The sequence below is a fragment of the Trichechus manatus genome, unplaced genomic scaffold, assembly GCF_000243295.1.
Source record: "Trichechus manatus latirostris isolate Lorelei unplaced genomic scaffold, TriManLat1.0 scaffold00095, whole genome shotgun sequence".
NCBI classification, from domain to species: Eukaryota; Metazoa; Chordata; class Mammalia; order Sirenia; family Trichechidae; genus Trichechus; species Trichechus manatus.
In genome coordinates this window covers 6304513-6327510 of record NW_004444031.1, presented here as the reverse complement: position 1 = coordinate 6327510, position 22998 = coordinate 6304513, and positions in this window count along the sequence as shown.

The window sequence follows — 22998 nt, the reverse complement described above, 5'->3', positions numbered from 1 at the left end:
TGTTAGGGCAGCACTAGGTAACTCAGACAAATATCAATAAAGATATAGAGATGATAAAAAAAAGAAAAGAACAAAACAGAAATACTGGAGCTGAAAAGTTCCTTAACTATAATGAAAAAGTCACTAGAGAGTTTCCACAGCAAACTTTAGCTAGTAGAAGAAAGAATCAGCAAACCTGAAGATAAAAAAAAACAAACCCGTTGCTGTCGAGTTGATTCTGACTCATAGCAACCCTATAGGACAGAGTAGAACTGCCCCATATGGTTTCTAAGGAGTACCTGGTGGAATCAAACTGCTGACCTTTTGGTTAGCAACCGTAGCTCTTAACCACTATGCCACCAGGGTTTCCACTTGAAGACAGGACAATTGAAATTATAGCGTTGGAAAAACAAACAGAAAAAAAAAATAAAGAAGAATAAACAGTGCCTAAGGGACTTGTGGAACATTATCAGATGGACCAATGTATGCATTATTAAAGTCCCAGGAGGAGAAGAGGATGGGAAAGGGACAAAAATAATATTTGAAGAAATAATGGCATAAAATTTTCAAATATTATGAAGACATGAATCTACACATTCAAGAAGCTCAATGAACTCCAAGTAGAACATACCCAAAGAGATCCACACCAAGACACTTTATAAAAATCAAACTCTTGAAAACCAAAGACAACAAAAGAACCTTAAAAGCAGCCAAATAGCAGTTCCTTATTAAAAGGGCTTAAACAAAAGAACTATTCCAAGAATTTTGTACCTGGCAAAAGTGTCTTTAAAACATGAAGGCAAAATTAAGGCATTTCCATATAAATAAAAGCTGAAGGAGTTCATTACCATTGGACCTGCCCTACAGGAAATGCTAAAGTGCATCCTTCAAGTTGAAAATAAATGACACTAAACAGTAACTTGAAATGGTATGAAGAAAAAAAAATGTATCTCCAGTAAAGGCAATTTCATGGGTAAATATAAAGGTCCATTTTGTGATATTTTTGTATTTTAACTCTACTTGTTACGTCATACGTGGTTTAAAAGACATATGCATGAAAATAACCGTAAATTTAAGTTAGTGGAACACAATGTGTAAGACGTAATTTGTGACAATAACAAAATAAAGGGAGGCAAGTGATACAGAAACAGAGTTTTTGTATGTTATCTAAGGTTAGTTGGTATCAGTTTAAACTAGGTTGTTATAATGTTTGAATGATAAATGTAATCCCCAGAGTAACCACAAAGAAATAAATTAAACATACACACACACACACACACACACACACACACACACACACACATATATATATATACATATATATACACACAGTAAAGGAAAGGAGAAGGGTAACAAAATGATTCACAACTGTGAAATGGTGGGAGTAGTAGTAGTAGTGGCATCAGAACCTGTCAAGGTAAGCCCAAGGCTGATGATCCTTATGAGGTAGAGGACAGACATACCTCCAGTCTCCAATTTTTTTAACTACTCTGACATCAGCCCTCCCTCTCAAGGCACTCTCTACTTCTCTGCTGAGTTCAATAATCCATTGCAATGATCATACAAAACTCACAGATCATGAGTACACTTAAGTGGTTTATTAAAGAAGTAACAGGGCACAACTCAGGATCAGGATCAGGATCAGGAACTATGTAGGCAAAGTCTCCCTTCTTCAGCGCAGGACAGCTTTCTCAGCTCCTTTTGGCCATACAGGCCTCCTCTCAGCCCCCTGAGGACAGGCTTTCTCTTGGGCCCCAGAGGACAGGCTCCTCTCAGTCCTCTCAGGACAGGATCCTCTTGGCCCTGCTGTCTGTTACCCCTTCCAAGCCTGTTGCTGCTGGGTCTGCTGCTGGGCCCCTTCTGGCCCTCCCACTGCTTTCACGGTTACAGCCCTCAACCCCTGTTATAGCTCTTTTAGGAGGTTCCTTGTTTCTTCTCTCTCTCTGGTCTCCTTTCCTTTTTGGCCCTCCCACCAGAGCCACGAACTGACGAATCCCCTCTTGGTATGCCGCAGACATTTCATTTGCATAACAGGCTACAGACATATCATTTGCATAGTCCGTTAACCTATCCCTGTTAGGTGCATACCAATCATAGGGTGGGCTGCAGCCCAGGGCCAGACAAAAAAATATCAAACCAGGTTGTTTACAGCTTACTCAGGAAATGTCAATCAACCTGGACAAAAGTAACAAATCTTCTGAGGTAGAAAACTATACAGCCAAGGTAACTACTCAAGGTTTAAGGGAATAGTAACTCCCCTGCATATACCATCAACCCTTTGGACCCCTTCCCCGCTCCCATGCCTCATGGAGTCTCTGGGTAGCACAGAGTGTTAAGAACTCAGCTACTAATCAAAAAGATGGTTTTTGAATCCCCCCAGAGATGCCTGGGAAGCAAGGCCTGGCAATCTACTTCCAAAATATCACAGCCACTGAAAACTCTACGGAGCACAGTTCTAGTCTGAAACACATGGGGTTGCTATGAGTCCTAATTGACTGGACTTGACAGCAACTGGTTTGGTATTAGTTTTGGTCCCCTTCTCTTCTTCATATCTATCCTGAAGAAGCCAAAATCTTGCTGCATAAAATTCCTCACCTATTCTGTGCCTGCACCAGTCCAGCTTTACTTAGTGGAAAAATAACACACAACTGCATTGACTGGATTCGTTTTAAATTTAAGATCACTGATCTCAAGATTATTTCACTATTACAGTATTAAATGATGATCTTTTTTTCCTGCTAAATAATAACAGAAACTCAGACGAGAAGACACAAACTCTTCCACTACCACATCTACTTGCTTTCTTTTATACGTGTCCATGGACTCTGTCTTCTTTCCCAACATTAAGTATAAATACTGCTTATCGTGTCTGATATGCCACACCTGCCACTTGTGCACTAAACTCTATCTTCTCTCTGTCAAACCATTATAGGATCCAGAACTTTTCTCTCTCTCTCCTCCAGCAAAGAAGAGTTAATGGCATTTATTAGGCTCTCAATAAATAATCTTAATAAATGAGTGAATGAATGCAGTTTTTGTTGGCAATAATCTACAGTTAATAAAAGGGGCAGGAGAAGTATTAACATTTATTGCTGACTTTTCAGTATCTAAATTTAGTGAGGTTTTCCAGCCAAAATATATTGCTTAAAAATGAGTAACATTGACTCTATAATGACCTGTCCTAAATTTAGAAAGGATGAATTGATGCAGTGGAATACCCAGTTTATCTGAGCTTTTTTTTTTTGCCTGGAGCTGCCTCTTCAGTTCATTTGAATAATGTCATAGCAGGTAATCAATGTGTTGTCTCCATGCTAATGGACATAACTTTCCCACCTCCAGAATGCATACTTCATAAGGTTTTATGATCTGGCATTTACTGAGAAAATTGCAGTAAAAGTATTGATGTTCCCATTAGTCTGGGTCAAAACTTGTAACTAATAGCTTGTTTCCTTTCATTTCAATGGAGACAATCAAGTTCTAAGCTAATTAGTTAGGGTTAAGTCATAAATTACTGGTCAACTTGAGAGAAAAATCTGGTTTTGAAACAAAGACATTCAGAAGTTTAGAAAAAAATGCATTCACAATACTTGTTAGACATTTAGAGATGCTTCTGAAACCAATGTGATGCACGAGACACCATGATTTATCTTCAGTCTGAACAGCCATTAACTAGCTGTGGAATTCCCTAGATAATCACAACTAGTGGTTTCAGTGATTTATTATTATTATTACAGATAATTGTTTGTTACATTGGCAATGTGTTTCTATCATGCAGCTAGGCTCTTTGTGCATGCTATGATCACAATTGATAAGGATTCTTAAGGACGGTATAATATTCACAACTATCATTTAATTTGTTGTTTTATTTTTATATTTCCATCTAAACTTAATAAAAGATAAGTGATTTTGATTAATAAAAACATTTCATAGTTAAACAACCCAACATTATTCTAGTTTGTAAACACTCTGGATCTTCAATTTGTTTTATTTTAAAGCAGCAATTTCCATTTTTTCCCCCCTAACATGGCTGAGTGAGTATACAATGCCAACACACTCAGGTGATGACAAATGTAGATTTGGCAATGGTGGTCCGCTACAAAGATAAATCAAAATATTTGAGGCCGTGTATTATTGAATGCCTTCCTTAACACCCTCTCCCACTACCTAGACATGATGTTGTCCCTCCCACTGTACACAAGGTAAGACTCATTACTTTAAAGAATAATAAAATCAAAATGAGAAAATTCTACAGATCTTCAAGGAACAAATAATGCCTAGAAACAGTTTTTGCTTACATGTTCCCTGATTTTAAAAATATTTATTATAGTCATTTATTATGTTCCTTGTCACCTTACTGTATTATAAGGGACAACTTTATTTCCCTACTCATCTGTTTAAATACCCCACAGTCTCATTATATTGAGGATATGATATTTACCAGTCAGTCCCTCTAACCACTGGAAGCTAAGTCAGCTCTACCTACAGACTTTCCTCTCTCCATCACTGTGACTTATATACTACAAGTTGCCCAAAAGAGATCCAGTTTCCAAGTGAGTTATTATAAATGCCCTCTGTCACTACTAAAATTGTGCTGGGCCAGCCAATAAATTATATGGTCACTCTAGGCCTATGCAGAATGTCATTCCTCTCTCTACATTTTCTCGTTCTGATGGTCTTGGTGGAGCAGTGAGAGATGGTGAGGGCAGTCTTGCAAAAATAATTTTACCACTGCCTTAAACTCTACTTCTTTTTCTTACATGTTGTTCTGGGCCACTGTGCTCTCCCTTAGCTGGTGCCCATCGATCTCACCTGCACCCAGCAGACATATTATTGATGTTTTCTCTCAGTAGTCCACACAGTATTATAGCCCACCTGGACCGTAATACTCAGAGGTCTCTACGTCTTCTATATGCTCTCCACTCACAAATAGTGTTGACCTGTTTTACCTGTCTTCAGATCATCTGGGCTTAGCTCCACTTTGTCCTTAAGAAAACACTTACTCTCCTACATTTCTCTTCTTTTAAAGTGGTTCCAACGCTATTCCAAGATAATTGTTATGCATCTTGGTCTCTAAATTTTACAGGACCACTTATAAATTTTATAAGACCTCTTAGATCAGAGAGATGCTTGCAGAAGGTTGGGTTCTAGTGGTTTCATGTTATGTCCTGAGCCACTGCTTCTTTCAAACGTATAATCTCCGTTGGTGAGTCTTGCCATGGAGCCAAACTACTTCCTCTATAGTGAATCTTTTATTCCAAAAGGGCCTTTTAATATCTCCGGAAATTTAGGTTTGTTTGATGTCATTTTAAGGTTAGTAGACAAAACTGTGTGCAAAGTTCCCTCCCCTCCCCTTATGGGATTATTTACCTAAAGATAATTAGGAGATATGATTAAATCTCTATAGAAATTACAAACAAATAATAGGCATATTCTGCTGGCAGATGCAAGCCTAAACTTCAGCACCACAAGGATACACATATGGTTTAAAGAACATTGAAACATTGGTTTTTGTTCTGTTTTGTTTTTATTTTAGGGTGGCTGTTGTTTTTGTTGTTGTTGTTATTGCTTGTTTGCATTTGCTCTATATTGATATTCTACCTTCCAAAATTAGTCTGTACTATCTAACTGAATTATATATATTGTGTTGTCTTAATAAATTAGAGAATATACATTAAATTTTGAACCTTAATTTCTCCTGACTATTTATCTGTCTGTCTGTCTCTCTTTCTGTCTATCTAAACTGATTTCAATACCCTGAGACATGTTCACAAAGCCCACTTTTAGAACATTTATACTCAACACTAACAAAGTTGCTGTGTAGTATGAAGTTACTCATCGTGTAAAACATGTAAACTTTTCTCCAGTTTACTTTTCTGTTCCCTTGAAAACTAAAACTTAGTTTACTTGAAGAAGCATCCACGGAGCTGAGATACGATTTTGACGAGAGCTCTCTGCAAAATTCTAAAACTCTTTCAAAGCCACATGCTGTTGTTTCTTTTTGGTATTCCTCCTATTTGAGCATAAAAGAAGCTGAGTATCTGTCCCACAGCGGCTGTTGCCTTTTGCATTCCTACAGCTTCGGGAATGGTGGTTTTCTCATTGGATATCTTATTGTCTGAACATCCTTTACGCACTCACTCATGATGTTTAAATGTGAAGTTTCTTCCTTTAAGTGGTTACTGTGTACACTAAGCGTCACAAACAAAACGCTTATAGAAGCAAGAGGTTAACAGACGTATATAAAGTGGGCTGATGTAAGAAATGCCAACTGCTAGAAATAGAATCAAATTTCTTTTTGCTAAATTATATTTTAATATTTAATATAATATGTGATACTATTTAATTCAAAAATAAAACATACAAATAGATAACTAGTTACATAAAGATTATATGTTTCTTTTGTACTGTATTGCTCATTTAATTTTGAACCAGAAATCTCATATTATTTTCCTTTTTTTTTCACTAATGTATCAGTATCAGGTTTGGTAATTTACGTAGTGATATTTAGTGTCCAGAGACCCTGGGTGGCACAAAGAGTTAAGAGCTGGGGTACTAACCAAAAAGTTGACAGTTTGAACCCGCTCAGAGGCACCTTGGAAGAAAGTCTTGGCTATTTGCTTCCTAAAAGTCACAGCCAGGAATACCCTATGGAGTACAATCATACTCTGAAACACATGGGGTCGCCATTAATTAGAATCTACTCCATGGCAACTACTTTTGTCTATTTAACATTAATAATGGAAAAGTAGTTGCTAACAAATAGAGGCACTTTTAGAAATGGATAAATTTATATATGTAAGGTTTTTTTTTTTTTTTTTAATTAGGATATTTTTCCCAAGATATTGGGAGAAATATATTATTGTCCATGTTACGATGGTGTAATTCAAAAATTTCTTCATTAAATCTATCAAGATTTAGTGCAAAAGTTACCTGAATAGTATTAATTAATGTTCCTAAAAATTAAAAACAGGTCTAATGCTTAACGAGAAGCAAGATATCTAATATACATATTTTTTAATGTTGGCTCAATTTTTGGAAAAAACAAACAAACTCATGCATGCAAAAACCAAACAAAACAAAACAAAGAAGAGGAAAAAAACAAAGAAAAGACATACATCTATAGTCAATATTCAATCTACAGATTGCCAATGTGTTACATCTCCATATCATTAGACATTTCCTTAGAAGAGTTCTGTTGGATGCATTTCTTTCTTTCTTTCTATTGCACATTACCTTGTCTTCACTTTGCACAGCTTTTACTAGATATTCTGATTTCTTATGTGACCTTCATGGTTTGAGTCTTCTCAGTTTCCATTGGTTTTATTTTGTATTTTCAGGTTTGCCAAGATTCTTTGGTGGATCTGATTCTCTTCAAAGTACCATGGGCTATTTTTTTTCCTTCAGTGAATTCTGTCTTCTAGATGTATTACAAATAATTTTTATTTCAAAACCTCTATGAAGATAATCTTCCTGCACCCCCACCACCAAATGCACTTTTCTTAGCACAAAGGAACTAGAATACAAATGCCCCTGTATGCAATTCTACCATTCTTAGTTTTAAACTACTCACCATTCCTCATTTTAATTACAATATAATTTCAAATGGCAATTTCATGTGCATTTTTAAAAACGTCTTAAAACCAGCTATGTACCCAGTACTACGTGATCATTTACGCAGTGACCACTTTTAAGCCCCAGAGTTAGAATTTCATCTGTCTATGAATGTGGAATGCAGTGAAAAGTCTTGGAGAACACTTAGTTTGTTTTGTTTGTTTGTTAGTTTTTATCTGAGAAACTGAGTGAATAATAATGTCACTGACTGATTTTGGAATAATAGAGGAAGGAATAGTTTAATAGAGAGAGATCTGGAGTTAATGTTGATTTTGAGATGCCTATGAGATGTCTAATGATGATAGCAAGTTGTTTTGGATATATGAGCCTGGAATTACACGGCGAGATCAATGATATAGAAATAATCTTAGAGGTTTCAACTAGTAGATGGTATATATATCCATGGAACCAGATAAGTGTAGGAGCAAATTCCTTGAGGAAGCATGAGGCTAAGTGATTTATTGCACAAGGAGAGAAAGTGACTTTAGATAAGAGCAAGTACAGATCATTCATTGTAGTAGAAATGAAGGCAGAATACACGGCTATAGATACAGACAGGTTGTTATATTTGGCAGTCAAACGGATTTCCTTTGAGATTGCTCCGAATTTCTTGTCAAATGAGAAGCAAAATCATTCAGTGGTATAAAAAAACAGAGGCACATCTGAGGTTTGAGGAGAAAGGGGAAGCTGGGAAAGAGTCATCTAGAGGAATGAGGAAGTCAATCTACTAAGGGAATATAGATAATAGGAAGTTCTGCAGAATTATTCAAGCTTTGAGTCATATATTTCAAGCAAAGATTCTTCCGATGATATGTTTTTTTTTTTTTTTCCTACCAGCCATGTTCAACCGATTGAATGAAAGTGAAAAGTTGATGGACTATTGGATTTGTACCAGAACTGGGATTTTTCCAGTCAAGTGTGATGTAAAGAAACAAGAGTAAGAAAGCTGAAGATTTAATGGAGGATAGTGATTACATAATGATCAACCCTGCAACCTAAGCTGGGTAATAAAGAAATGAGAACCTGACTGCCTACTAGACAGTTAAAGCAATAGAGAATCTATTGCTTGGAGGTCCTGACAGGGAGATTTCCTGAAATAGCGTACGAGGAGAAATGAGCCAGGAAAGGGGAAGTTAATTGTCAGAGAGTGCAATACTTGAAATTGAGGTCTGGGAAGAAGTGTAGTTATCAGCATGCAGGACTTGGGCTATGAGCACTGATGTAGGTTGCTAACGGAGTAGGAAACAAGATCGTTTGGGGTGAGAAGTTCAAGAAACTGAAAGGCCAAGCAGTGAATGTTGAGGAGGGAAAAAAACAAAACAAAACAAAACAAAACAGAAAACAGTGAGCCAGATTCTAAGATCTAAATAATAATAAGCCAGAGAAACGGAATATACATTTCTTAACTCTAACCAGAAAAAAGTATCCAAGGTAAAATATGAGATCATGTGCTTTTAAAAAAAATCCTTGTATCAGGGCAATTGAAAGATCAGTATTGTTGAAGAAGTGGTAAGTTTTAAAGAGGACATGTACCTCACCTACACACCCTCTAGTAAATTTGGTGTGGGAGAAAGTATAATCCCTTCTTGAGACAATGCAAAAAGAAACGGTGTCATTTAGGAGATTTGGTGTCATTCAGAAAATTTAGCTTAGTATTATTTAAAAGAATTTAAGACAGAACAATATTATTTAATATGATATTATTATACACGTACCTAGCAATAACAGAACATATAATCAGGCACTGCAAAATATGTGAGCACGTACTTGACATTTTCTATCAGGGTGGCTAGATGATCAGGTTACTGAAATACTAGAAATTCTTGTATAATTTTCTATGTTTGTAATTATGTGATTTTTTTGTTAAAATTATTCACTAATAAAGCATCTTTTGAGGGACTGTATAACTCATAAATTTATGAGTATTATTTTCAGAATGACATTTTCTAAACCTTGCCTTTCAAAGTTTCATCCATATACCAGAACCAGGAGAATTACCTGGGATCCTGTTAGAAATATAGACTATCAGGTCATTCCAGAGACTTAGTTAATAGCCATGTGCATTTTAACAAGAACCCTAGTGATTCGTGCACTTTAAAGATTAAACAGCATTATTCTAATATACTCTCTTACTATACTACTGTGAATATTGTCCAGACTTTCCTGGTTACCAAGTCATGCATTCTTCCTCTATTGGATTTTTTTTTTTTTTTTTCCCATCTACCAGTGCTTCTTTAGAACGAACTCTGATCTGAGATGTGAAGAATTTATATCTCACTTTGCGACTCAACATCAAGGTACATCTGATTGTAGATCAGCTTTGATCATTCACCGTCTTTCAGTGCACTGGCAGCTGGACACCTCCCTTTTGTCTGAGGTACAGTGCCACTCATATGTAGCCCACTTACAACAACTGAGTCTTTTTCTCATTACTCTTTTTGGGAAAGTTTACGTTTTTATTCTAGAGGTTATCTTTGTATTTATACATAAATTTGAAAAAAATAAACTTAACCCTATATTTTCGTATTTAACCTTTTCTATCTGGTTTACCAGGATTTTGCAGTATCTTTTAATACTTAACTATTGCTTATACAACATTTTTTCTTCTTTCCTTCTCCTTTCTCCTCTCATTTTTTAGCTGCATTATTTGTCAGAAGAGGCCTTGATGGCGCAACAGTTAAGTGCTAGGCTGCTAACCCAGCCGAAAGGTTTGCAATTAGAACCAACTCAGAGGCACAGCGGGAGAAAGACCCAGCAGTCTGCTTCTGTAAATATTACAGCCAAGAAAACCCTTTGGGACAGTTCTACTCTGTCACATGAGGTCCCTAGGGGTTGGTACCAAAACCAATATTATTTGTCACAATATATAACATTAATCTTTACTGCTTCCTTTATTTTTGTTTTAGATGTAAACTTAAGTACTTTAAAATCGGTTCTGTTGCTGAAGTTTTTACAGTTATTATTGGAATAGATGAAGCTCATGCACTAGTAGATTCCTCAAGAAAGGCTGGTGTAGAATTCCTTAAGTTCTTTTCTTTTTTTTTATGGCCTTGATATTTGAAGAACAGCATGGCTAAATATAAAATTCTTGGTTCACTTTTTTTTCCTTTGAGATTTTAGACATATTACTAAATTGTTGCGTTACTATGTTTTAAAAGTCTGATAACTGTATAATTTTTTGCCTATCTATGTTATTTGATCCTTTTTGCCTGGAGGCCTTGATGATTTTATCATTATCTTTGAAATCGAAGAGTTTTACTAATACTTGTCTTGAAGGTGATCGTCCTGGGTTAATTTCTGTAGGTGTCTAGTAACAGTCAGGATAGATTAGTTTTTGTTTTTTTTCTTTCCCCCTATTTCTGGATAGTTTTCTTGAATTATTGCCTGTGTTTATTTGCTTTTTTTTTTCTTCAGAGACATGGTGTTATGTAAATGAGCTAAAGATGGGCTTTTGGTATTGGCCTCGGTTTGTTCGCTTGTTTATAGCAACGGAGGCCCATTAGCACAATAGCCCAATGGCTCCAAACTCAAAATGGTACATACCAGATGTTTTAAAAGTAGCCCAAATATGCAAATTTTAGTCATTTAGAACTTGTTTTTTCTGCATAGCCCACAAAATAGCACCCAATATCTGCTAGCCATAGGTAAGACAAAACTCTGGTTATAAGGACAGTTAAGGTGCTTCTGGAAGGATCCCTGGTGGCTCTATAGTTAAGTGCTTGGCTGCTAACCAGAAGGTCAGCCGTTCTAATGCACTAGCTGTTCCATGGGAAAGACTTAGCAATCTACTTCAGTAAAGATTTCAGCCTAGGAGACCCTATAGTTCAGTTCTACTCTGTCATACAGGGTGCTATAAAGTCGGAATCAACTCAACGACACAACAACAGCAAGGAGTTGCTGGAATCCTTGTGTGGTACAAGTGATTAATGCCCTCAAGTGCTAAGTGAAAGATTGGAGGTTTCAGTGCACCCAGAGACACTTGAGAAGAAAGCCTTGGAGATCTTCTTCCAAAAAATCAGCCATTAAAAACCCTATGGAGCACAGTGCTACTCTAACACTCATGGGGTCACTGTGAGTCAAGATCAACTCAGTGGCAACTGGTCTTGTTAAGATGCTGCTGCCTTTAGCATTCTCTCACCCACAGACTCCTCACCCTGCTGCAGGAGAACCTTGCCTAAGGTGGACGTAAGCCTCTCTTCCCTTCTCCTCTTCCCTGGAGTTTTCATGCCCTCTTCCTTTTCTGGTGGCTCCCTGCACTGCTTGCCCTGGCAGAACTCCTGCTAGGAAAGATCATCTCCTACAAGTGTCAATGTATCAGCCCCAATAAAATACTTGTTGTGCAATGCTGCTATCTCCTCGCCATATCTTTTTCCTTGATCAGTCCCAAATTCCCTTCTTAGTTAAAGTCTCTGTTCTTTAAAATTTTTGTTATTTTCCCTCAGATGGAATATGTCAGTGATTTTAGCCCCTGAATCTTTCAATATCAGCAAATATCTTCCTTTTATCTTGCAAAAGATAAATTATAATTCTTTTCTCTCAGTGTTAGTGATGACAATTATGATGCCATGAATCTGATTCTTTTATATTTATTTTTTTGTTGTAGTTTTTATTCATGAAGTGTAAGAAATTTTTACTTTGTTCTTGGAGTACCTTCGTTTTAATAAGGTACGCTGATGTGTGTGTCTTTTCAAGCCTCACTTAATCATGAAAAACATATTAACTTATTGGAAAAAAATAAAAAATTGATTTGCTAAATCATCTTATTTTATATTATACATTGTCTTGAATTTCCGTAAGCATTTCTGTTTCACCTGATTCTGCTAGTCTGGATCTTCACTTGATTGTTGGGCCCTCTTAAAAGCATTTTTCTTTTCTTTTCCTTTTCCTTTCAGCTTCTGGGAATACCTTAAGTGATCATCTTAAATAAAAGGAAGCACAGTCATCTTGGATCCTACGGACAATTAGAAACAAGCAAGCAACATGTCATCCCACTGTTGAATACTATTGTTGTTGTTGTCGATTCGGACAAATAGCGACCCTATAGGACACAGTAGAACTGCCCCATAGGGTTTCCAAGGAGCGCCTGGTGGATTCGAACTGCTGACTTTTTGTTTAGCAGCCGTAGCTCTTAACCACTACGCCACCAGGGTTTCCTAGCACATAGTAAATATTCAACATGTATTAGGTAATAATATTAAAACATTTTAAAATACACATTTAAAATATCTAAATTGTAATTGGTAAAAACAACAACAAAGCTAAAAAGGCCAATGCTTGTCTTTGTCATCTCTTCAGACTCCCGTCTGTTTAATGTCAGTGCCTTTGTCATTAATTTGTTCACATGTGATGGCCCTTCCCAGGGGTGGGAAAGCACACAACTTTCTTAAACTTCTTCAAATCATATTAACTCACCGTTCCATTTTACAGTCATTGATCTATTATATATTAAAAAAAAAGTTTTGCACAGTTTATTCCTCTTTGCATGTTAACATGCCAAGTTAAAACATACCCTTTTAAATACTTGTTTTTCTGTAAATGATGCATTATGCATAAGGAGTGGTTTTATTGGTCTAGATAGCAGGAATTTAGGGATCTGACTAAACAACAAGTAACAAATGTGAATGGGGATAATAGTGGTCCAGTGGTAGAACTCTTGCCTTCCATGCAGGAGACCCAGTTTTACTCATGGCCAATGCATCCCCCAAGTGTCAGTGGTGGTTTGTTTGTTGCTAAGATGCTGAACAGCAGCGCTTCCAGACTAAGACGGACTAAGAAGAAAGGCCTGGAGATCTACTTCTGAAAATCTGCCAGTGAAAACCTCATGGATCTTATGGTCTGAGCCACAACCATCACGGGAATGGCTCAGGACCGCACCTAATTTTGTTCTATTCTGCATGGGGTCGACCTTGAATCTAGGGTGGACTTGAAGGCCAAGGCAGCTAACAACAACAATAGTGTGAAAGGTATTTTCAAGCCAATGTGCCTCTTAAATGTCCTCCAAGGGAAGTGACCTACTCCATTACATAAGGCAAACTCACTCTCTGTAAGAAATCGATATTTCTAAGGACTGGTAAAATCCAAAAATCAAACCAGGCAAGGAGACTATGAATATAAAATATTCAATTTATAATTGCAATTTTGTTTCTGATGTGCTTTCTTGGAAAATTTTGTTATACAATCCCAGATTCAACTTGAAGACCTTCAAAATAGTTTAACAACAACAAGAACAATAAAGTGTCCTCAATCTAAATTGCTATTTTAAGTAGGCATGTTCATTGAGAAATGAAGATATATGCATGTAAATAGGAGGGAAAGGCAATATTTACGTTCAGAGAAGGAAGACAGAGTTTGTGTATTTTGATTTAAATTATTATTTTGCTCTCTGTTAAAATGCACGAATATACATTATAAAACCAGTTAGGTATGGCCCTATGTTTTAACTAGCTGAAATTTTATAGAACTAAATGTACTTCTTGACAGAACAAGTTATGAATAAGTGTATTTATTCAGAATTTTACTATTTTTAACATGGTTTCTTATATATTATATTATTTTCAGCTAACTATAAAATTACAATTTTACTAGCACATGCAATCCATGCAATTAATGGAGACTATTATTATCATTTAATTCTCTTTATTTAAGAAAATTCACCCATGCCCAGATATATTAACCTCTTCACCTATACAAACTTAAACTACATACTTTGAGCTCAGATCTTACAATTAAATTTTTGTTAGGATTTAAAGGATATTAATTTGAAAATTACCTAATTTTGCTAAAAACAAATTTTAGCAAAATTACCTAAAGGCAATTATACATGAATAGAAACGAGACAGGTTAGAAACACACTGCTTGCTTTGTTTAAACTGTCTCTTCCAAGGCTATATACATATAAGGGAATCTGTTGCAGAATATTGGAATTCTAAAGGGTCGCTACGAATCGGAATCTACTTGACAGCACCGGGTTTGTTTATTTACAGGTTTGTATGCAGATTAGTAGGAAATGAAAGAATATATGCATTGATTAATCACTGGAAAGTTACTGTTTTTATTATAGACTTTTATGAAAATGCTCAATGTGTCAAGTCAATTACCCTCCCTCATATACCCTGAGGTAATCATTTTTAATAGTCAGCTTGCTTATATAAACATATACCAACACTTGTTATTTTTATAATTAATATAATAATGTCTATTTCCCAGATCATTTATCTCATTATGTTGAAAACTGTATTACATGGCATTGATATAATTTATTGAACCATTCTTCTATTGGAGGAAATAATCTTGTGTCCAAACTTCTGCCACTACCTACAAAGTTGATTACCATATCCTTTTTGATACATACCTATCTATTTTGTTTTTTCTTTCTTTGTTTTTATTGGGATTTTATTAGTTGGTGCAAAGGTATAATAAATAAACAATAACATATTAGTGACTTAACCGCATCATGGTTAATTTCTCACTCCTCTAAGGAAACTGAATGGGTGAACCAAACACTGGGGCAACTTCTTCCATGTAGTCATTCAGAGACCCAGAGTGATTAAAGCTCTACCATCTTCTGCACGTATCTTCCAAAATTTCCCTGGGATTCATCTCAGTTCCACAATAAGCAAAATGTGAAAGAATATGAAAGATTATCTGTTGAAGATATTTATGAATTAGGTCTAAAGTCATCCTTTTTAAAGAATAATTGTAAATGCAGAGATTATTAACCTTTCCAGATATAATTTGCCACATTTTTTAACTTGCTGTATTCTGAAATTCTTGCCTTAACAGATGAAAATATCCAGATAATTTATTTAAGACCACTTTTAGAGTGAGACTCCTTAAGGTAGTTACTAGACTATTGATGCAATTAGTTGAAACCTAAATTTATAGCATTTGGTTATTATGACATAAGTGGTTTAGACGTAGAATATGTTTGATTGATGGAATAAAATTACGAGTGAAACACATGGGTACATCTGTTGATGATCTATAAGAATCACAGCCATATCCAGTTATCTCATAGTCAAAATACTTACTACTGTTGTTTCTATATAGTTGAAACCCCCAGAAGGAACAAGGTGTTACAATATTCTTTGGAATCCACAGATGCTGAGACAAACTTCTACTCTCCTCCCTTGAGTCTGTGAGACTGAGGCTTACCCAACCTTTATTTTACCATGGCTCATCTTTGACTGACCTTTTATGCCAACATTTTTAGGGGTAATAAAATATAAGTAGGATAGTCTAACTGAATGTGTGTTTATTAAAAATCATAATGTAAAATAAAAAAATCTTAAGTAGATCTTTTTTTGGGTTCATTATTAGAGAGATCGTTCTTAGGGATCACAAATGCATTTCTACCTAGTTCTCTACAATTTTTGGTATTCATCAAGACTCACTATTCATTTGGGGAGTTAAATAATTTAAATCTCATATTGCTGATATTATGACAATTTTTTTTTGTAAATTTTACTAGATTCTTGAGAGCCATCTTACCTTGTGTTACATAAGAAGAGGTATTCTATGGATTTGTTTTGTTAACTGGGTTCTAGACAAATGGTTGAACTCTTTTGGCATAATGACAAGAGTGCAATTAAAAATGTATTTGCTGTATATGACATTAAATTTAATGAAACATGGGTAAAATTAAATTATCATTGGACCAATAATGCTATTAGACTTTAGAGTTTGATATGAATAACACCTAACTACCTTGAAGCTGTGTTGTTATCTTTGTAATAAACTATAGCAATAAATATTTTGAAATACTACAGTACTGTAAAAAATTACTTATTGTTAATAAAATCTGTGATATTTGATTAGAAGATAAGTATTTGTTTTCACAGTCTCTGAGTCGGGTGCTAAAAATGTTTAGTAGATAATAGATCTTCTGTCAAAACTCATCAGATATTCTTTGAACCAATGAGTTTCTAATTCATATCATCTCCTCCTGGGCTGACTAATTGAAAACCATTCAGCTGAAATATTGTTGTTCTTCCTCTCTGCACCACTGTCTTATACACATGATTTGATCTGCATAAGAAAAAAAATCCTTCATAAATATTTCAAAAGTGGAGTATATAAATAAATAAATCCATATATTGAAGACCTTATTAGTCAGCTAAACAATCCTGGTTATGGTAGTAAACACATAAAACAAGTTTTTTGTGTTTCCATTTAAAATCCTCTCAAGATTTATATTTTTGCATTGTCTAATCTAATAGCTTATAGAATACACAGAACTCCTGCTGATCAATACAACCATTTACAGACCTGTCACAGTATATGGAAGGAAAACAATTTAAATTACTAGAGCACTCTTCTAGGAAGCATCTTCAAATTTAAATAAGTTATTCCTAGTAAAAGGAAAGTCTGTCAAATTCATTTTTTGAATTTTTAGTCATTATTTCTTATGAACTACAACACAAGCTAGAGTGTTCATTTTTAAAACAATATTCACATGAAGTTATTATAGGTTGTTAATTAATGTCATGCATTTGATAACATTTTTAAGGTTTCTAGATCTCTTTTATAAAATATCCAGTGAGGATATATTGTAAATTCTATTTTACAAATAATTAATATGGGTTTCAGAGAGTTTTAATAACTTACCCAAATTCACAGGATCATATATTTGGCAGTTTCAACATTGGCATCCAAGGTTTCTCATGCCATATTCAATTATCCTTTTGTTTTTATCCACATTAAATACCTCTGTCACATTAAATAAAATGTATGCTGATCACCTTGAACATGGAACATGAAAATAATGTATTTATGCCTCTCCCCAAAAAAGAATTCAAAATCTCATGTGTAGAATTTGCAAAGTAAGCAGAAGAGAAGTGTCCAGTAAGTGTGGCTGAGTATAAACTATATAAGGAAGAAATAGTAACTCAGAAACTTCAAAAAATGCAGGAAAAAAGAAAAAAAACAGAGACTACAAGAAAGAAATCTAAGGGAATCTAGTAGTTTACAGCCATTTATTATCTATTTTATTACTTTGCCCAATATGGAAGAAATCCAACAGTTTCTGCTTGGTTTAATCTCTCTGTTTATAACAAGTCTAAAATTATTCTTCTTGCATAATAATATTTAAAATAAAGAAAATATCAATGCCATGATGAAGCTTTTTAGAATAAACTGGCTGCTCTTCAAACATTACAGGAAAGTTAGTTGTATTTATTCCCTTTTACTCCTAAGAATCTATTGATATTCCATTAATGGAGAGTAAAGAAGAAGGAGAAGAGGAGAGGGAGAGGGAAAAGGAGAGGAGGAGGGTGGAAAAGAGGGATAGGTGTAATAAAAAAAGAGAGGAAGGAAGGAAGGAAGAAGGAAGAGACGAAGGGAAAGAAGAAAGAAGAAAGGCAAGGAGGGAGGGAGGAAGCAAGGAAGTAAAACAGTCAAAACAGGAGAGAAATCATGTTTAGACTAAACTGTCAACATGCATGATTGTCACAGAAAGCTTTTGGAAGACTGGTGTTTCATGAAGAAAAATGGATGAACCTCTACAGTACATATGAAGGATATTACAACGGACGATGGCTTGAACTGTTCCTGGAGAGCCCTGAGACTCAGAACTCAAAAGCAGCAGGCAGTGGATGGGAGAGGGCAGTGAGCGGTAGAGGGGTGGGAATGTAAATGGAAGTTTAACTGAAAATAAATGAATGGATCTATAAATCAACCTCCTTCAAACGATTCACATCTGTCACATATCACAAATAAAAACATTAGAAAAAGAAAGAGAGAAGAGAGAGAATTGAAGGCATATGAAGGAGAGGATAATCCACAGTACTCTTCAAGTTGTAACTGTTTTCAGATTTCAAGAGATTTCCAATTTCACAGGACAAAGACCTTTTCTTAATACCTACACGTTGACATGGGCTGCAAAATTTTATAACACTCGTGATGTACAGAAGCCTCTAAAAATGTCCCCTACATTGGAGCCCTGGTAGCTAGTGGTTAAGAGCTAAGGTCTGCAGTTAGAATCCACCAGCCGCTCATCTGAAACCTTATGGGCAATTCTACTCTGTCCTGTAGGGTCTCTATGAGTCGGAATCAACTTGACAGCAATGGATTTTTTTTTTTTTTTTTACACAAGACCAAGATCACACTAAATTTCTCTTCAGTATAATTGGATAATTGAACAATACCTTCATATTTCTAAAAAACAGTAGCTTTTCTGTAATAATTCTCTATTCAATCAATCAAAATATTAAATTTTTATATGGGAATATTTAGCGGACTGGAGCAATAATTAATAGGGTCTCCAGAAGAAAACAAAGCAAAACAAAATGTCTCAATAGCGTAGCTGATTACATGGAATTTTGAAGACGTATTAACTATACAAAATAAAGTCAAATAATGAACATACACACACACACACACACACACATCTCTCTCCACATGAGGAAATGTATATGGCTGTGAATGCCCTTTACATAAAGGTTATTGGAAACACTGTTTATTCAGTTCCACAATGTGCAATTGAATTATAGACTGCTAGTTCTTAGCTCTGGCCCCAAAGCAAGTAAATTAGAAACCCGATAGTCATGATCCAGATGTGGGCCTGTTTGTAAAAGTGCTCCACATTTGTCTCTTATATGTAGCTAAGTTTAAGGGACATTTTTATAGGCAAAACAGATTATCAGATTAGAGCTTTAGAAGAACACACAAAAGTAATCAATTTTGCGAATGTTAAAGACAAAAATTGAAATGACAGAGATTGGGAGTTCCAAAGTAAGGAGGCATGCCAAAAGGAAGCGTGGAGGGTGCACCCACCATAAGGCTGTTCAAGGCCTGTGTCTGTCCTGATTGATTAAGAATTCAGAGTCCATTCTAAATAGTGGCTGTATTATACAGGTTGTTACATATTTCTAATGCTACCCTTGGGGTATTAATAAATATCCTCCCAAACAAAATAAGGAACCAACATATTCTCTTTAGGAGCCCTGGTGGCACAATGGCTAAGCGCTCAGGTGCTAACTAAAAGGCTAGTGGTTTGAACCCACCCATCAGCTCCATGGGAAAAAGACCTAGTGTTCTGCTCATGTAAAGATTACAGCCTAGAAAACCCTATGGGGCAGTTCTACTCTGTCACGTGGGGTTGCTATGGCACCCAACAACAACCATATATTCTCTTTATAGTTAATCGAATAAAGAAAATGATAAAAATTTACTTATATTTGCAAAATTAACTGATAAAATAACTAAACATATCTAAGTATATTGGAAGGATGTGGAAAGAACAGGCAAGAAGTAGCTTAAGTTAACAGATAATGCCTAAAATAGCTAAATTAACCATTCTAGTAATATATAGGGTCACTATGAGTCGGAATTGACTCAACGTCAATGAGTTTGGTTTTTTGGTTAGTAACGTAAGCATCGTTGATTTAGAATTAAAAATTAGCTAAGATTTAAACATGATTGTCTTTTTAAAAGAGTGACTGGGGTTGCAGAGTGGGCTGCTGTCATTTATTATAAGACAGTACTCTTAGATTTTTAACTATGTGCATACATTAATTATATGGAAAATAAATATAGTTTAAGCAAAAATCATATATTGAACTCATTTTGCGCCTTAAAAATATGAACCAGTCACTTGAAATGTAATTATGTATTGTATAAGGCGTGTGACTACACATTTCACGAAGAAATGTAGCAGATGTGGGAAGAAACAGAAAAAAGAACTTCTGATCCACTTAGCATGATCATTCTCCTCTAGTGCCCTGTCACTTTTTGTGAATGATTTCTCTGCATGGCTATTCGTAACACGTAATAAAATATGCCTCCTCTGCTGGGAGAATTCAACTCCAAGAATTATAAAAGATTTATGATTTCTTTGTGTTATTGGTATCTTTCAGTATCCAGGTTCTTTCACCAAGGATAAATATTTTGTGAAAAGCAAAAGATTTGTTCTATGGGACTGTATAATGATCTTTCTCATTATCGTATCAGTTGTGATTTCTATTAAACTAAAGATGGATATGATAGAACTGTTTGCTTTTCTGCTCATGGCTGCTTTTGTATAGACATTTCTAATTCCTTGGTTATTTGTAAAAATGTTATGATTTCTAAATAAGTATTAATACTTTCACTTGTAATAAGACTGGAATGCAGGAATATATCACAGATAAGACGGAGACTGGGATGGCTAACAACTAAAAGGCCTTTCAAAAATTAGCTAGAGGAAAAATGCAGTCAACTTGAATAAGAAATAATCTGCTAGTAAATAATGAAAGTCTTCATAGAAAAAAAAAAAAAGGGAGAAAAAAACTTGTTATCATTAGAGAAGGAATTAAATTCCACTCCAGGCTGACTTTTGAGGGAATGTGAATGGCATTTCTGTTCTCATACTCCCGTCTTTTGCTAACCAAAACGTAACACTCAACTGATTTTTTTTTATTTCTCTGACAGTTCATTCTTGGTCTCCCTTTAAATGCTGACAATACTGAAGGTTTATCCCAGGTCCTCTTTCTGTAGCACTCTCTGGATTTTTCTCTGGTGATCCAATCTACTACAATTACTCCTAATGTGCCTTTAGATATTGTTGACTTGGAAAACGAACTCCCAGTCTTCCCAGAAAAGTTCCAGGTCCATGTATTTTCTTGCCTACGTATCATACAGGCATATTACATGCAGTAAATCTGGAAAGGAAGTAAGTTTTGTTTATTCCACCTACAGAATATTTCAAACTGTGTCTTCTTCTCTCCATCTACTTCTGCCACTACATAGTCCCAACCCTAATATCATCTTTCATCTGTACCTCCTACATGATCTCTCTGCACAAAAATGGGAATTGCCAATTTATTCCCAACTGCTCACTCATATCCCCCTTCTGTAGCATGTGTTACAGAGCTTTTTTTTAGTAGTTCCATGATAAATTGTTCACTTATTTCACATACACCCTTAAAACTTGTTTACATTATCTATGCTTAACTTCTGTTGTTTTGAAATAATAGTCATTTTAACTCAATATACTTTTAGAAAGAAACGTTTATTGCAGTTTTTGTTTTTAAATAGTCTAATATTGAGAATGTCCTAAATGTCCAACCTTAAGAGAATGATTGTATAAATTAGGTTAAATCTCTACAACAGAATCCATGCAGCCATTTCAAATTCACTATATGTAGACGGGGGACAAGGAGAAATATTATCTCAATATGTCAGTATCCATCTCTGTGATATTAAAATACATCCATCCTCATTTTACTATTTATGTAAATGGAACCACGTGGTGATAAGGCTAACCTCTTACTGAATAAGCGTATAAGTTTTCCTCTAATTTTAATCCACAAATAGGAGTTTTTAAAAAAATAAATGCCCGGGCCCCACACCAGATCTAATGGAATAGAATCTTTGTATCTTGGGGCTCATAAATATTTAACTATTATTAAGGGGAATCTTAAATCACCAAACTTGAGAGAAACTACTCTAGATCCTTGCTACTTAAAGTATCGTCCTTGGAACAGAAGCATTGGTATCACCTCAAACTTGTTAGAAATGAGGATCTCAGGACGCAATCACACCTACTCTATCAAAAAGAGAATTTTAACACATCTGCATTCTCATTAAAATTTGAGTAGCAGAGATCTACATAATTTGGATCTGTTAAACTTTGATTTTTACCGAGACTAAGTCTTAAGATTTCTATTAAAGTCCAGAAACTTTAGAGCCTACAGATAAATAAAGAGTAGAACTGTCCCATAGGGTTTCCAAGTAGCAGCTGGAGGATTCAAACGGTCGACCTTTTGGTTAGCAGCCAAATGCTTAACCACCGTGCCACCAGGGCCCCACAGCTAAATAATAGGGACAATTAAATGGAAAGAAAGTATAAGTCGAAAGTGGGAGTGGAGAAAATAGTAAGGATTAGAGTAGGAAGCTAATTTATGCTGTCTCAATTTTGTCTCCTACCATTTCCTGTCACATCTTATGGGTAATTATGGTTTTGAATTGGAAGGATATGAGGCAGAGATTTTTCTTGAAATAAATAATATCATGTACAAAGTCCTGAAATGGAGAAGGTGCCTGGCTTATTGTAGAAATGTAAGTGGCTAAATATGCCTACCCCCACACATCTGTCAGTTTGTTGAACTGTGGGGTCTTGCGTGTTGCTGTGATGCTGGAAGCTATGCCACTGGTATTCAGATACCAGCAGGGTCACTGTCTTAGTTATCTAGTGCTGCTATAGCAGAAATACCACAAGTGGATGTTTTAACAAACAAAAGTTTATTCTCTCATAGTCTAGTAGACTAGAAGTTCAAATTCAGGGCATCAGCTCCAGGGGAAGTCTTTCTCTATTGGCTCTGGAGGAAGGGCCTTGTCATCAATCTTGCACTGGACTAGGAGCTTCTCCATGCAAGAACCCTGAGTCCAAAGAATGCGCTCTGCTCCCAGCGCTGCTTTCTTAGTGGTATG